Source organism: Choloepus didactylus, chromosome 5 (assembly GCF_015220235.1).
Source record: "Choloepus didactylus isolate mChoDid1 chromosome 5, mChoDid1.pri, whole genome shotgun sequence".
NCBI classification, from domain to species: Eukaryota; Metazoa; Chordata; class Mammalia; order Pilosa; family Megalonychidae; genus Choloepus; species Choloepus didactylus.
In genome coordinates this window covers 2,508,877-2,522,135 of record NC_051311.1, presented here as the reverse complement: position 1 = coordinate 2,522,135, position 13,259 = coordinate 2,508,877, and the positions used below count along the sequence as shown (strand labels likewise).

The window sequence follows — 13,259 nt, the reverse complement described above, 5'->3', positions numbered from 1 at the left end:
GCTGTTTCCATCTCTTGGCAATCTTGAATAGCGCTACTATAAACATCAGTTTACAATGTCCGTTCATGTCTTAGTTTTCAGTTCCTCTGAGTATAAACCTAGTAATGGAATTGCTGGATCATATGGCAATTCTGTACTTAGCTTCCTCAGGAACCTCCACACTATCTTCCAGAGTGGTTGCACCATTCTACATTCCAACCAACAGTGAACAAGTGTGCCTCTTTCTCCTCATCCTCTCCAGCACTTGTAGTTTTCTGTTTTTTGGATAATGACCATTCTGGTATGTGTGAGATGATCTCTCATTGTGGTTTTGATTTGCATTTCCCTAATAGCCAGTAAAGTTGAGCATCTTTTCATATGTTTTTGAGTCATTTGTATTTCCTCTTCAGAAAAGTGTCTGTACATGTCTTTTGTCCATTTTTTAACTGGGCTGTTTTTTGTTGTTAAATTGTAGGATCTCTTTATTTATTCTGGATATTAAACTCTTATCTGATATGTGGTTTCCAAATATTCTCTTGCATTATGTAGGCTGCCTTTTTACTCTTCTCACAAAGAACTTTGATGTTAAAAAAAAAAAGTGTTTAATTTTGAGGCAATCCCATTTATCTATTTCTTCTTTCATTGTTTGTGCTTTGGGTATAAGGTCTAGGAAACCACTTCCTATCACAAGATCTTTAAGGTATTGCCCTACATTTCCTTCTAAAAGTTTTATGGTTTTAGCTCTAATTTTTAGGTCTTTGATTCATTTCAAGTTAATTTTTGTATAAGGTGTGAGATAGGACTTCTCTTTCACTCCTTTGGATATGAATATCCAGTTGTCCAAACACCATTTATTGAAGAGGCTGCTCTGTATCAGTTGCTTTGGCTTGTCCACCTTATCAAACATCAATTGTCTAGATGAGAAGGTCTATTTCTTAACATTCAATTTGACTCCATTGGTCAGTGTATCTATCTTTATGCCAGTACCACACTGTTTTGACTACTGTAGCTTTGTAGTATGCTTTAAAGTCAGGTAGTGTGAGACCTCCCACTTCCCTTCTCTTTCTCAAGATATTTTTGGCTACTCAGGGCATCCTACCCTTCCAGATAAATTTGGATGGTTTTTCTATTTCTTAAAAGTAAGTTGTTGGGATTCTAATTGGTATTACATTGAATCTACAGATAAGTTTAGGTAGAATTGCCATTTTAACTATGTTTAGTCTTTCAATCCATGAACACGGTATGTTCTTCCATTTTTTAAGGTCCTGTTTAATTTCTTTTAGCAATTTCTTGTAGTTTTCTGTGTATAGATCTTTTGCAGCCTCGGTTAAGTTTATTCTTAAGTACTTGAAACTTTTAGTTGCTATTGTAAATGGAATTGTTTTCTTGATTTCTTCCTCATGTTGATCATTACTGCTGTATAGGAACACTAATGATTTTTGTCTGTTGATCTTGTACCCTGCCACTTTGCTGTATTTATTAATTAGCTCTAGTAGCTTTGCTGTAGATTTTTCCAGATTTTCTACATATAGGATCATGTTATCCGCAAACAGTGAAAGTTTTACTTCTTCCTCTCCAATTTGGATGCCTTTTATTTCTTTTTCTTGCCTAATTTATCTAGCTAGAATTTCCAGCACAATGTTGAATTACAATGGTGACAGTGGGCATCCCTGTCTTGTTCCACATCTTAGAGGGAAAGCTTTCAGTCTTTCCTCACTGAGAATGACATTAGCGGTGGGTTTTTCATATATTGCCTTTATCATATTGAGTGTTTTCATCAAGAAAGGATGTTGAATTTTGTCAAAAGCCTTTTCTGCATTGATCGAAATGATCATGTGGTTTTTCCACTTTGATTTATTGATATGGTGTATTAAATTAATTGATTTTCTTTTGTTGAACGAGCCTTGCATACTTGGAATAAATCCCACTTGGTCATGGTGTATAATTATTTTAACGTGCTGCTGCATTCAATTTGTATTTTGTTGAGAATTTTTGCATCTATATTCATTAAAGAGATTGGTCTATAATTTTCTTACTTTCTTTCTTTTTTTTTTTTTTTTTTTGTAGTATTTTTGTCCGACTTTGGTATTAGGGTGATGTTGGCTTCATAAAATGAGTTAGTTAGCTTTTCCTTCTTTTCAATTTTTCTGAAGAGTTTGAGCAGGACTGGTACTAATTCTTTCTTGAAAGCTTGGTAGAATTCACATGTGAAGCTATCTGGTCCTGAACTTTTCTTTCTTGGGAGCTTTTTGATGACTGACTCAATCTCTTTAACTTGTGATTGGTTTTTTAAGGTTCTCTATTTCTTCTTGAGTCAATGTTGGCTGTTAATGCTTTTCTAGGAAGTTGTCCATTTCATCTAAGTTGTTTGGCTTATTTGCATATAGTTGCTCATAGTATCTTCTGATTATCTCCTCTATTTCTGGGAGATCAAGAATTATATCTCCTTTCCCTGATTTTATTTATTTGCATTCTTCCTCTCCCTCTCTCTCCCTCTCTCTCATTAGTCTAGCAAAGGATCCATTGATTTTATTGATTTTCTCAAAGAATGAACATCTGGTTTTGTTGATTCTCTATGGTTTTCATGTTCTCAATTTCATTTATTTCTGCTCTAATCTTGGTTATTTCTTTCCTTCTGTTTGCTTTGAGGTTAGTTTGCTGTTCTTTCTCTAGTTCCTCCAGGTGAACAGTTAATTCCTCAATTTTTGCTTTCTTCTCTTTTAGTATAAGAATTCAGGGCAATAAATCTCCCTCTCAGCACTGCCTTTGCTGCATCCCATAAGTTTTGATAGGTTGTATTTTCCTTTTCATTTGCCTCAAGATATTTACTAATTTCTCCTGTAATTTCTTCCCTGACCCACTGTTTAAGAGTATATTGTTTAGCCTCCATATATTTGTGAATTTTCTGACCTTCTGCCTGTTATTGATTTCCAACTTCATTCCATTATAATCCAAGAAAATGTCATCTATAATATCAATATTTTTAAATTTGTTGAGATTTGCTTTGTGACCCAATATGTGGTCTATCCTAGAGAACAATCCAAGAGCACTTGAGAAGAATGTGTATCCTGCTGTTGTGGGGAGTAGTGTTCTATAAATGTCTGTCAAGTCTAGTTCATTTATCGTAAAATTCACCATCTCTGTTTCCTTATTGATCCTCTGTCTAGAGGTTTTATCCACCGAGGAGAGCAGTGTATTGAAGTCTCCAACTATTATTGTAGAGCTGTCTATCTCTCCCTTCAGTGTTGTCTGTGTTTGCCTCACGAATTTTGGGGCACTCTGGCTTGGTGCATAAATATTCATGATTGTTATGTCTTCTTGATGAATTGTCCCTTTTATTAATATATAATGTCATTCTTTGTCTCTTTTAATTGTTTTACATTTGAAGTCTAATTTGTCTGATATTAATATAGATACACTGCTCTTTTCTGGTTGTTTTTTGGATGAAATATCTTTTTCCAACCTTTTACTTTCAACATATTTTTGTCCTTGTGTCTAAAGTGAGTCTCTTGTAGACACAATATAGATGGGACTTGATTTTTAGTCCATTCTGCCAGTCTATGTTTTTTTATTGGGGAATTTAATCCATTAACATTCAGTGTTATTACTGTAAGGGCACTACTTTCTTCTACCTTTTTGTTTTTGGAATTTTATGTGTCATATCTTTTTTTTTTTTCTCTTTCCTTTTACCTTTCCTGATACTCTTCATTTCTACACTCTTCTCCAAACCTTTCTCTCCTGTCTTTTCCTATCAGCCTGTAGCACTCCCTTTAGTATTTCTTGTATTTCTCTTATTCACAAACTCTCTCAGTGGCTGTTTTTCTAAAAATATATTAATCTCTCCCCCATTTTTGAAGGACAGTTTTGCTGGATAGAGAATTCTTGGTTGGCAGTTTTTCTCTTTCAGCATCTTACCACTGCCTTCTTGCCTCCATGGTTTCTGAGAAACAATCTGTACATTGTCTTATTGAGCTTCCCTTGAATGTGATGGATCACTTTTCTCTTGCTGCTTTCACAATTCTCTCTTCGTCTTTGACAATGGACAATCTGATCAGTACGTGTCTTGGAGTAGGTCTATTCAGGTCTATTTTGTTTGTGGTATGCCATGTTTCTTGAATCTGTAATTTTATGTCTTTCATAAGAGTTGGGAAATAGAAGATTATTTATTCTATTATTCTCTCTGCCCCTTTTCCCTTCTCTTTTCCTTCTGGGACACCCATAACACATATATTTGTGTGTTTAATGCTGTCATTCAGTTCCCTAAAACCCTGCTCATAGTTTTCCATTCTTTTCCCTCTCTGTTCTTTTGTGTGCATGATTTCAGATGTCCTGTCTTCTAGTTCACTGATACTTACTTCTTCTTCTTCAAATCTACTGTTGTATGTTTCCATTGTGTTTTTCATCTCTTCTACTGTGCCTTCCATTTCCATAAGTTCTGCCATTTGTTTTCTCAAGCTTACAAATTCTTCTTTATGGTCATCCAGTATCTTCTTTATATCTTTCATCTCTTTTGCCACATTTTCCTTCAGCTCATTGATTTGATTTAGAAGATTTGTTTGAAAACCTTTAATTAGCTGGTTCAACTCCTGTATCTCAGTTGAAGTGTTGGTTTGTTCCTTTGGCTGGTCCATACTTCTGTGTTTCTTAGTATGACTAGTGATTTTTAACTGTCTAGGCATCTGATTATGTTGATTAGTTTATTCTGGAGCTCTTTTTCACTCTTTTACCTAGGGTTTTCTTGTTGGTTGGCTTTGTTCTCTATCTGCTCTTTGGCATTCAGTTCAATTTATTCTAGACCTCTAACATAGTTTCTGCTTAGTTGAGCAGGATTTTTCAGCTCTTTTTTTTCTGATTCTTGCCCTGCCTCTATGTAACCTTTTTGTTAGGGGGGTCTTCCAAGATATTATTGACCCCAATCAAATTTTCCCAGTCCAGACAGGCCCAGGTCTCTGGAGAAGGGTATATTCCATACAAAGTTCTTTGCTGCAATCTCTGTCATTCCACCCATTCCAGACTGGTGTATGATGTGTGTCCAAAGAAGTCCCCTAAACAGTTGTTCCAGACAGTTCCTGGCTATTTATCAGTTGCCCTAGAGGAGTAACTGAATTCCACACCTCAGCACTCCACCATCTTACTCTGCCCTCCTCTCTTAAATATTGCATGATACAACTGTGGAAACGGAATCAGACAGGCTCTTCACCAATAGATGTCTGTGTGGGGCAGGGGATCATGTGGTTCAGAGATGGGTGGTCCATGGAGGTGCCCAGGCACAGTGGGGTGTCACTTCCGGGGCACATTTTCTCTTCCACCTTCATTCCCACCCTCCTCATTCCTCCACTCTTCTCTTTCTCTCTTCCTCTCCCGCTCACTTTCACCCATTCACCGCACATCCCTCCCATCCTTGATCAAGAGCCCTTCCCAGGGGCCAGACCCCTTCTTGTGCTTCAGATGACACACCTGTCATCATAAGAGTTTTGCTACATGTTCCTATAGTGATTCCTTTTATGGATACAGAAACAGGAATTTACCATTTCTGAGATGCCATCCAAAGACACCCAGGGCTATCTGAGCCCTGCAATGGCTGGGTTCATGTTTCAGCTTGGCCAAGTAATAGTTCTCAGTTGTCTGATCAAGCAAGCACTGGCCTGGCTGCTACTGCAAGGACATTTCATGGACTTAAATCATCAGTAAGTTGATTGCATCGATGGCTGACTGCATCTACAATCAACTAAGGAGAGTGTCTTCAGCAATGAGAGACGTTTCATCCCATCAGTTGAAGGCTTTAAAAGGAGACGTGATAACTTCAGCAATCTGAAGAGAGAAGTTTCATCTCTACTTCAGCCAGCCAGCCTCTGCTGGGGAAGTCATCAAAAACCTTCACTGGAGTTTCCAGCTTGTAGCCTGCCCTACAGAATTTGGACTTGTGCATCTCCAGAGTTGCATGAGACACTTTAACAAAATCTCATAATATATAGATATCTCCTGTTACTCTAGAAAACCCTGACCAATACAAGCCTGGAAGCCATGCTCCTTTGATTCTATTATCCCACTTTCCAGAATATGCATGCAAAATGTTACAAACATTATATATATACATTTATATTTAATGAGCTTACAAGTGTCTTGATCTCAATGTACAGATCAGACAGCAGAGGGGAAAAGCAAGTTAAGTTACTTCTTACCTTTCAGTCCCTAACAACATGTTACTGTTACTTCATTTGACAATCACAACAAATCGATGAGGTGAACGCGTTTATTATAATAATATCAATTTCCAGATGAAGAAACAGGTTCAGAAAAGAGGAGCAGCCCCAGGTCATACAGGCGGTGAGGGCCGGTGCCCACCTGAAGCTCAGGTTCCAGCTGCGACTCTGCCCACTACCACTTCAGACCACTTTGGAAAAAGTACTCGCCTTCGATCAAGAAGGAGTACTTAAAGAGTGGCCCGTGGTTTCCAATCTCCATCAGCTAGCAAGTTGTTACAAATTGTGAGACACGTACATCTGTGCATGTGCAGGTGGAGCTGCGTTATCCCTTCGAAACACTGAGGCTGGCTTAAAGGTGATGACGCTCACCGACTTGAGGACAATTCAGCACATCCAGAAGCCTGGATTCTCAGCTGGCTGGCCCCTGCCCTGCCCACCAAGCTCCCACACCGAGCTTCCATAATGCAGCTGGGGAGGCTGAGCTCTCTGGGAAGAGGGGGGGGCACCTCTGCTCCGGAAGTCTGGAGCCTTTCCCCCCAACTTAAAGCTTTCCGAGAAATCAGCCGGAAGTACCTAAGGGTATCTTCCCTGTCCCTTTCAAAATCTAGACATTCACCGGAGAGCTTTAATATTTGTCAGGGACAAAATACCGTTTTCTCATTTGCACTTCCAAAATAATTTAACATTTTTATCTTCACAAAAAATATGTCTTGAAGAAATATTTTTCAGACTATGTTTGATCTCTCCAGGCTAATCTTTCCAGCATAATATTCAGTACATAACAACTCAAAAAAAAAAACTGAATAATTTTGAAAATACTAATTCCTAATGTCAAAAATATTCTTTTTCCAAAGTGGTCTGAAGTGGTAGTGGGCAGAGTTGCAGCTGGAACCTGAGCTTCAGGTGGGCACCGGCCCTCGCCGCCTGTATGACCTGGGGCTGTTCCTCTTTTCTGAAGCTGTTTCTTCATCTGGAAATTGATATTATTATAATAGAGGCGTTCACCTCATAGATTTGTTGTGATCATCAAATGAAGTATATATCATGTTTCCCCTAAAACAAATTTGCTGGCACTCATTAAAACAATATAATGTTCAAAGCATCAAGTTCATATATACCTATCAGTATCTATCACTATCTAGATAGATCTATCTAGTGATAGATATCACTATCCAAATAAAGCATATCTAATTATAAGTAGAAAGATCACAATGTGTTTACAAATTTGCAAATCGACCTTCTTGTCAGTGTAAAATAGCTCAAAATTATTCCAAACTTATGTATCAACTTATAAAACACTCAGTTGATGAAAAGCAAGTGGCAAACATCTGGAAAAACACATCCTTATTTCAGTTTCCTGCTGTAAAAGTCAGAAACTAGGAATTCTTTGAGAGTTAAAAGATCTTCCTTGAAAATTTACTAACCAATCATATGGTGAAGCAAAAAGCCCCTAAAGAAACACACCCATCCATGAAAGGAAACGTCGAGCACTCCGACGGTCTTGCCGTCCGTCTTGCCATTAAACTGTTTCTTGCCTAAGCCACATGATTAAAAAAGAACATCAAGCCACGTTTCTGCGAGTGTGATGAAAAGTAATTTTTAAGGCAGATGTTCCTGGAGGCTTAAACAAGGCCTAACATTTGCTTCATTTTCCACATGCAGTGAAGCCTATTATCTACCATGGGAAGGAAGTGGGACCCCAGGTCAGCCAAGGGTGGCAATCTGGAAAACAGGGCACTAGCTCTGCCCTGCACATTTCAGTTTGTATTCAAATATGAGCATTTTCCATCTGAAATTCAGCAATTTCATGGTCATCAAATGAAACAGCGCCCACCGTGGAACCACAGCTAGGAGAAGCCAACATCACCCTGGCTTGTGCGGGGGGAGTGGGAGTCCTTTTACCTGTTCTTTAGGGGGCTCTAGAAGGAGCGTGGGGGGGGGGGGGGCTTCTGTCCACGCCCAGCACCATCGGTCATTGGACCTTCTCTAGAACACATTGCTGAGTTGCCTGTCCCGGGGGCTGAGATGAGACTGGGGCTGGAGACCACCTTCCCTCAGGCCGAGCTCAGGCTCCCTGCTGACGAAAACCCCACAAACGGTCCATCAGAGGCCCTCGGTCAAGCTGCCCTTGTGGAGTTACTCAAAATCGCTTAAAACACGGGTTAGTCAGCTGTGGGCTCAGGCACAGGCCCAAGTCTTGGTTAACCTGCTGTTTTAGTTGCTATGATTAGAAAGATGCACCCAACATTTTTTATTGCATTTTATTGAGATATATTCACATACCATACAATCCTTCAAAGTGTACAGTCAGTTGTTCATAGTTGTGTACTGATGACAACAATCAATCTTTTGAACATTGTCATTACTCCAAAAAATAAAATAAAAATTAGAATAAAAAAGAACATCCAAAACATTCCATTCCCCTCCTTCCCCCATCGTTCATTTAAAAATGTGGAACGCCTCACAAATTTGTGCGGCATGCTTGCCCAGGGGCCGTGCTAATCTTCTCTGTATAGTTCCAATCTGAGTATACGTGCTGCCGAAGCAAGCACACCTAACATTATATCTATTCAAAATTCAGGATTTTTTAAAGAACCTGTGATTCTTGAAATAAAAAAAAAAAAAAGGAATACACACATAACTTGCACTAGATAGGATGCTACATCAAAACCACTCATTTGCTTTTTTTTCCTCTGCTGGTACAGTGATAACTTTTTTATAATGGCTCTTAAGTAACAAACTAAGCCGTCTCCTTTCATACGCTACACCACCTAATAAACTATGCTCTTAAGGACGCACATGCTAAGTGGATTTGGAAAGAAAGCGCCGAGAAGGAAGGGTCGGAGGGGAAGAACGTGTGCGAGGACTCCTCAGCTGGGGGGGCTGCGGGGGCAGCCTCCTGGTGTGTCACAAGCGTCCACTGCTGCCGAACCGTCCCGTCTGCGCTCGGGCCCCAGGACGGGCAGGCGCGGCCCCGACAGGGAACCTAAAGGGTCACCTGTGGGTCGGGGTGAGCCCCCGCACCTGCCCCGCGGGGATTCTCCTGCCCCCTCCTCAGCCTTCACTGTTGGGTCCCAGCCCCCGCAGGCCCCCGCCCCACCTTGCCGGACGCCGGAGGACCAGCGTGGGAGGGGGCGGGGGGCATGCAGAGGCTGGGGTCCCCCTGGAGTCGGGGCATCTCGCTTCCTGCCTGGGAGGGCCTGGGAGCAGGAGGAAGGCTCACGGAGAGGGGGGACTGGGCGAGGGGCGGGGGAGAGGAGGAAGGGGCGGAGGCGGGGGTCCCAGGACTCCGGGGATGTGCGCTGGGGGCCGGATGCACCGGGCTGGGGAGAATGGGCGGGGCTGTGGGCAGGATGGGGCGGGACTGGGGAGAGTGGGCGGGACTGGGAAGAGTGGGCGTGGCTGGGCGTGGCTGGGGCAAGGCGGGCCTGGGGGTCGGATGGACCGGGCTGGGAAGAATGGGCGGGGCTGTGGGCAGGATGGGGCGGGACTGGGGAGAGTGGGCGTGGCTGGGCGTGGCTGGGCGTGGCTGGGGCAAGGCGGGCCTGGGGGCCGGATGGACCTGGCTGGGGAGAATGAGCACGGCTGTGGGTGGGAGGGGCGGGGCTGCGGGGGCTGTGGGTGGGAGGAGCGGGGGCTGGGGCGGAGCTGTGGGTGGGGGCGGGGCTGGGGCATGATGGGGCGGGGCTGATGCAGAGTGGGCGGGACTGGGAAGAGTGGGCGTGGCTGGGGCGTGGCTGGAGCAAGGCGGGCCTGGGGGCCGGATGCAACGGGCTGGGGAGAATGGGCGGGCTGTGGGTGGGAGGGGCGGGGCTGGGGCGGGGCTGTGACAGGGGCTGGGGGCCGGATGGGGCGGGGCTGGGGCAGAGTGGGTGTGGCTGTGACGGTGGGCGTGGATGGGGCGTGGATGGGCGTGGCTGGAGCGGGATGGGCGTGGCTGGGGCGGGATGGGCGTGGCTGGGGCGGGGTGGGCGGGCCCGGGGCGGGATGGTCCGGGCTGCAGGGAGCAGGCTGCAGCCCCCGCGCGTGGATGCCCGCGCCACTGGAGTCCGCGTTGACGGAGGGGCGGGAGACAGGGGACAGCCCGCACCCCCGCCCCGGGCACCCACCCACGGAGACCAGACACGGTCCCAGAAGCTCCCGGAGACCGGACGCTGCAGCAGAGGAGGAACCGGAGCGGGGCAGGGGCAGAGCCGGCTTCCCGCCACCCGCAGGGTCTCAGTCCGGCTGCCTTGGTTTCTCGTCCCCGCCCAGCCCCAGCGAGGCTCTGACGGGGCCCTACACGCCGCCCACCCAGGGCCCCGGAGCCCTGGGAGGAAGACCCCGGCCCGCGAGGCCGCGGAGGCTGTGGCTGGAGCTCGAGCCGGACGGGATCGGCGTTTCTCTCAAAGCACCCGGCGTGACTGGTGGGCGCCGAACAAGCCAAACGCCTGGCAGAGGTGGTCACCTGGGGGGACGTGGTCGGCTGGGGGGAACGTGGTCACCAGGGGAGATGTGGTCATCTGGGGGGATGTGGTCACCAGGGGGGACGTGGTCGGCCAGGGGGACGTGGTCACCGGGGGGACGTGGTCAGCAGGGGGGACGAGCGTGCCGACAGGCACAGTGCACCAGGAGGTGCACAGTACAAAGAAAGGGGCGTGAAGCCCATGGCTGCGGCCTGTCCTGGAAGGAGTTGCGGGCTCTTCCCCCGCATAGAGAGAGTGAGACCACGGACCTCCCTCCGCGCTGACTACCAGGCCGGGCCTTTCACTAAATCCCATCGGTCCCACGAGGCTCTCTGGGGTGGGAGCCCCTGCACCCACCATGGAAAGGAGGACACTGGCCACAGCTGCAGTGCCGGCCTGCAGAGCTCCAAGGCCCACATGGAAACACTGGGCAGGACAGTCTAGCTAACAAGGGACCAGGAAAGGGACATCAGGAATTTATGTTCCAGGACCTAACCACGGGCATGTGAGAAAAACTAAGTATCTACACATCAGCACAGATTTGAGCGCTTAGAACAGGGAGCCCCAGGATTGCAAGTCCAATCTCTTCTTTTGTAAAATGTGAAGAAGCGCAGCATTTTACCTCACATAGACATGGAGTGAATATCTGTCGAATTAAAATGAAATGGAGACGCGCATGGCCCATGTGGTCTGGGCAACAGGGCCTGCGTTCTTGCCCGCTGGCTGCGTTCCCGGGTCTCTGCGTGGCCACGAGCCAGGTTCTGAGTGTTTGGGGTGAACACAGAGGCAGGGGCCTGACCACAGGCCCCGGCCGCACACCCGTCCATCGCACCCCAACTTCATCATCACCGGGGCCCCGAAGGCCAAGGAGTTGCCTGAAGCCGCACAGTAAACCTCAGAGCCAAAACTGCAACGCAGGATTCCCAAATCCCGTATGGATCCAACATTCAGGAGATCTTAGATGCTTCAGGAGAAACCAACACCTTAAAAAAAAAAAAATCCTATGTGTGTCAACGCGCGTGTTTTCCTCATCACACTACTCTTTCAAATCACCGGGATGACAGGTGCAGCATGCGCCTCTACAAGTGATTTTAGGGCCACCGGTTCCATTAGCAGTAACGCACCATTTCATGTCACGCTGCGGAGGTCGTGGCGTAACTCATCTGATTCCCTATAAGGTCAGTCATGAAAAATATAAATGCGCTTTGTACAAGAGTTCACACGCAGCCACCCCAGACACACCATAGCAACCGAGAGAGGCTGACGGAAAAGGCCAGGTTTCCATGGCAACTATCACAACCCATCTATAAGCAGAAACGCCAGGCAAGCGAAGTGAGCAGTGAAAGTCTGTGGACAGCCCGTCTATTTAAACATAACGTTAAAATTTAACATTTTTTCTTCTATAAGGATAAGCTTCTTGTATTTGCCATTTCACAATCTGATGCCTTTTTTATTTGAATGAGCCTGTTTTCCCTGAAGTTTATAAATATTACCTTGACACAAATGACTGTATCTTCCTGCTGAAACTCCCACACATACGTGGATAATCACAAACACAATGGATAGGTGGGATGAGCAGAAAAACTTGGGTTACGAAAATTTTTATTGTGTTTCAAAAACCTGATTATAAACTGCTATTATAAAACTACAGTACTTTCTTTATTTGGTGTTTTTTCCTCCAACCACCTGCTTTTCCTAATAGCTGTCACTAGCAAACAATCAGAGTAGGGAAATTGCAAGCTAATTGCTTTGTTCCATCCTTTTACCATGTGATTGTGCAGCTACCCTGCAGTGTGCTAAAATCATTACCTGTCATTCACAAGTAATCGCCTTCTCTCTTTATATACACACTCGCGTTTATACGTGTATGGGGATGTGTATGTGTTTATTTTTCCCCTCAAGCCATCTTCTTTTAAAGGCACTGACTGATGTAATAAAGCAAACGATAAAACATTTCAATCTTGAACAAAATTACCAAGAAAAGGTTTATGAGAAAAGGTTTTCTGGGCTCACTCATGGAACCTCTCCCGGAGGACACAGAGGACATGAGAGATGAGAAGGCTGGGACCATCCTAGAAGACTCGTGCTAATCGCCTGCCAAGGCACAGAGCCCCTGTGCAGCCAGGGGTGCGCTCCACGCTGCCCAGCTGGTCCAGGAGCTGCGTCTGGCTGCTGCCCTCCCCACGGTGGCCCTTCCTCCTGCCGGGGCTGCCAGGCCGGGTCCGCCTCCAGCTGGCAGAGTGGACACAGAGGACGGAACCCTGTGGCCCCCAGACCGGGCATGGCCAGGTGTGGTCAGAGGGCAATTTGCAACCACACGTGTCTCCTCGGAACCCGTCAGTCCTGGAGGACACGGACCCAGCGTCCTTGGAGCTGCCCACACAGGTGTTGTCAAAGGGTGAGAGAAGCGTGAAGCTCGGTTACTGAGCACCCCATCCCTGGAGCTTTCTAAAGAAAATATTCAGTCTTGTCTTATACCAGGCAATATGAACCAGAGCGAATTACATGTCTGCCTACAAGTCACAAAATGAAAAACAAGGTAAAAACACTGCAGATTGCAAAGTAAAAGCCCCTGGAACAAAGACCTCAGCTTCTGGGGCGAGAGCATTTTGGGTGGGGGCTGCCTGCA

The 13,259-nt window shown here is 45.6% G+C and overlaps 1 protein-coding gene and 1 non-coding gene across 3 annotated transcripts in view; both read right to left on the bottom strand.

Annotated features, from left to right (window-relative positions):
- The window catches only part of CACNB2 (calcium voltage-gated channel auxiliary subunit beta 2), a 309,005-nt gene that overhangs the window by 247,532 nt on the left and 48,214 nt on the right, over positions 1-13,259 (bottom strand). The gene's annotated exons all lie outside the window — the stretch shown is intronic.
- Positions 8,631-8,737, bottom strand: LOC119535651. The gene has a single exon (XR_005217263.1). It is a non-coding gene; the product is annotated as a U6 spliceosomal RNA (small nuclear RNA).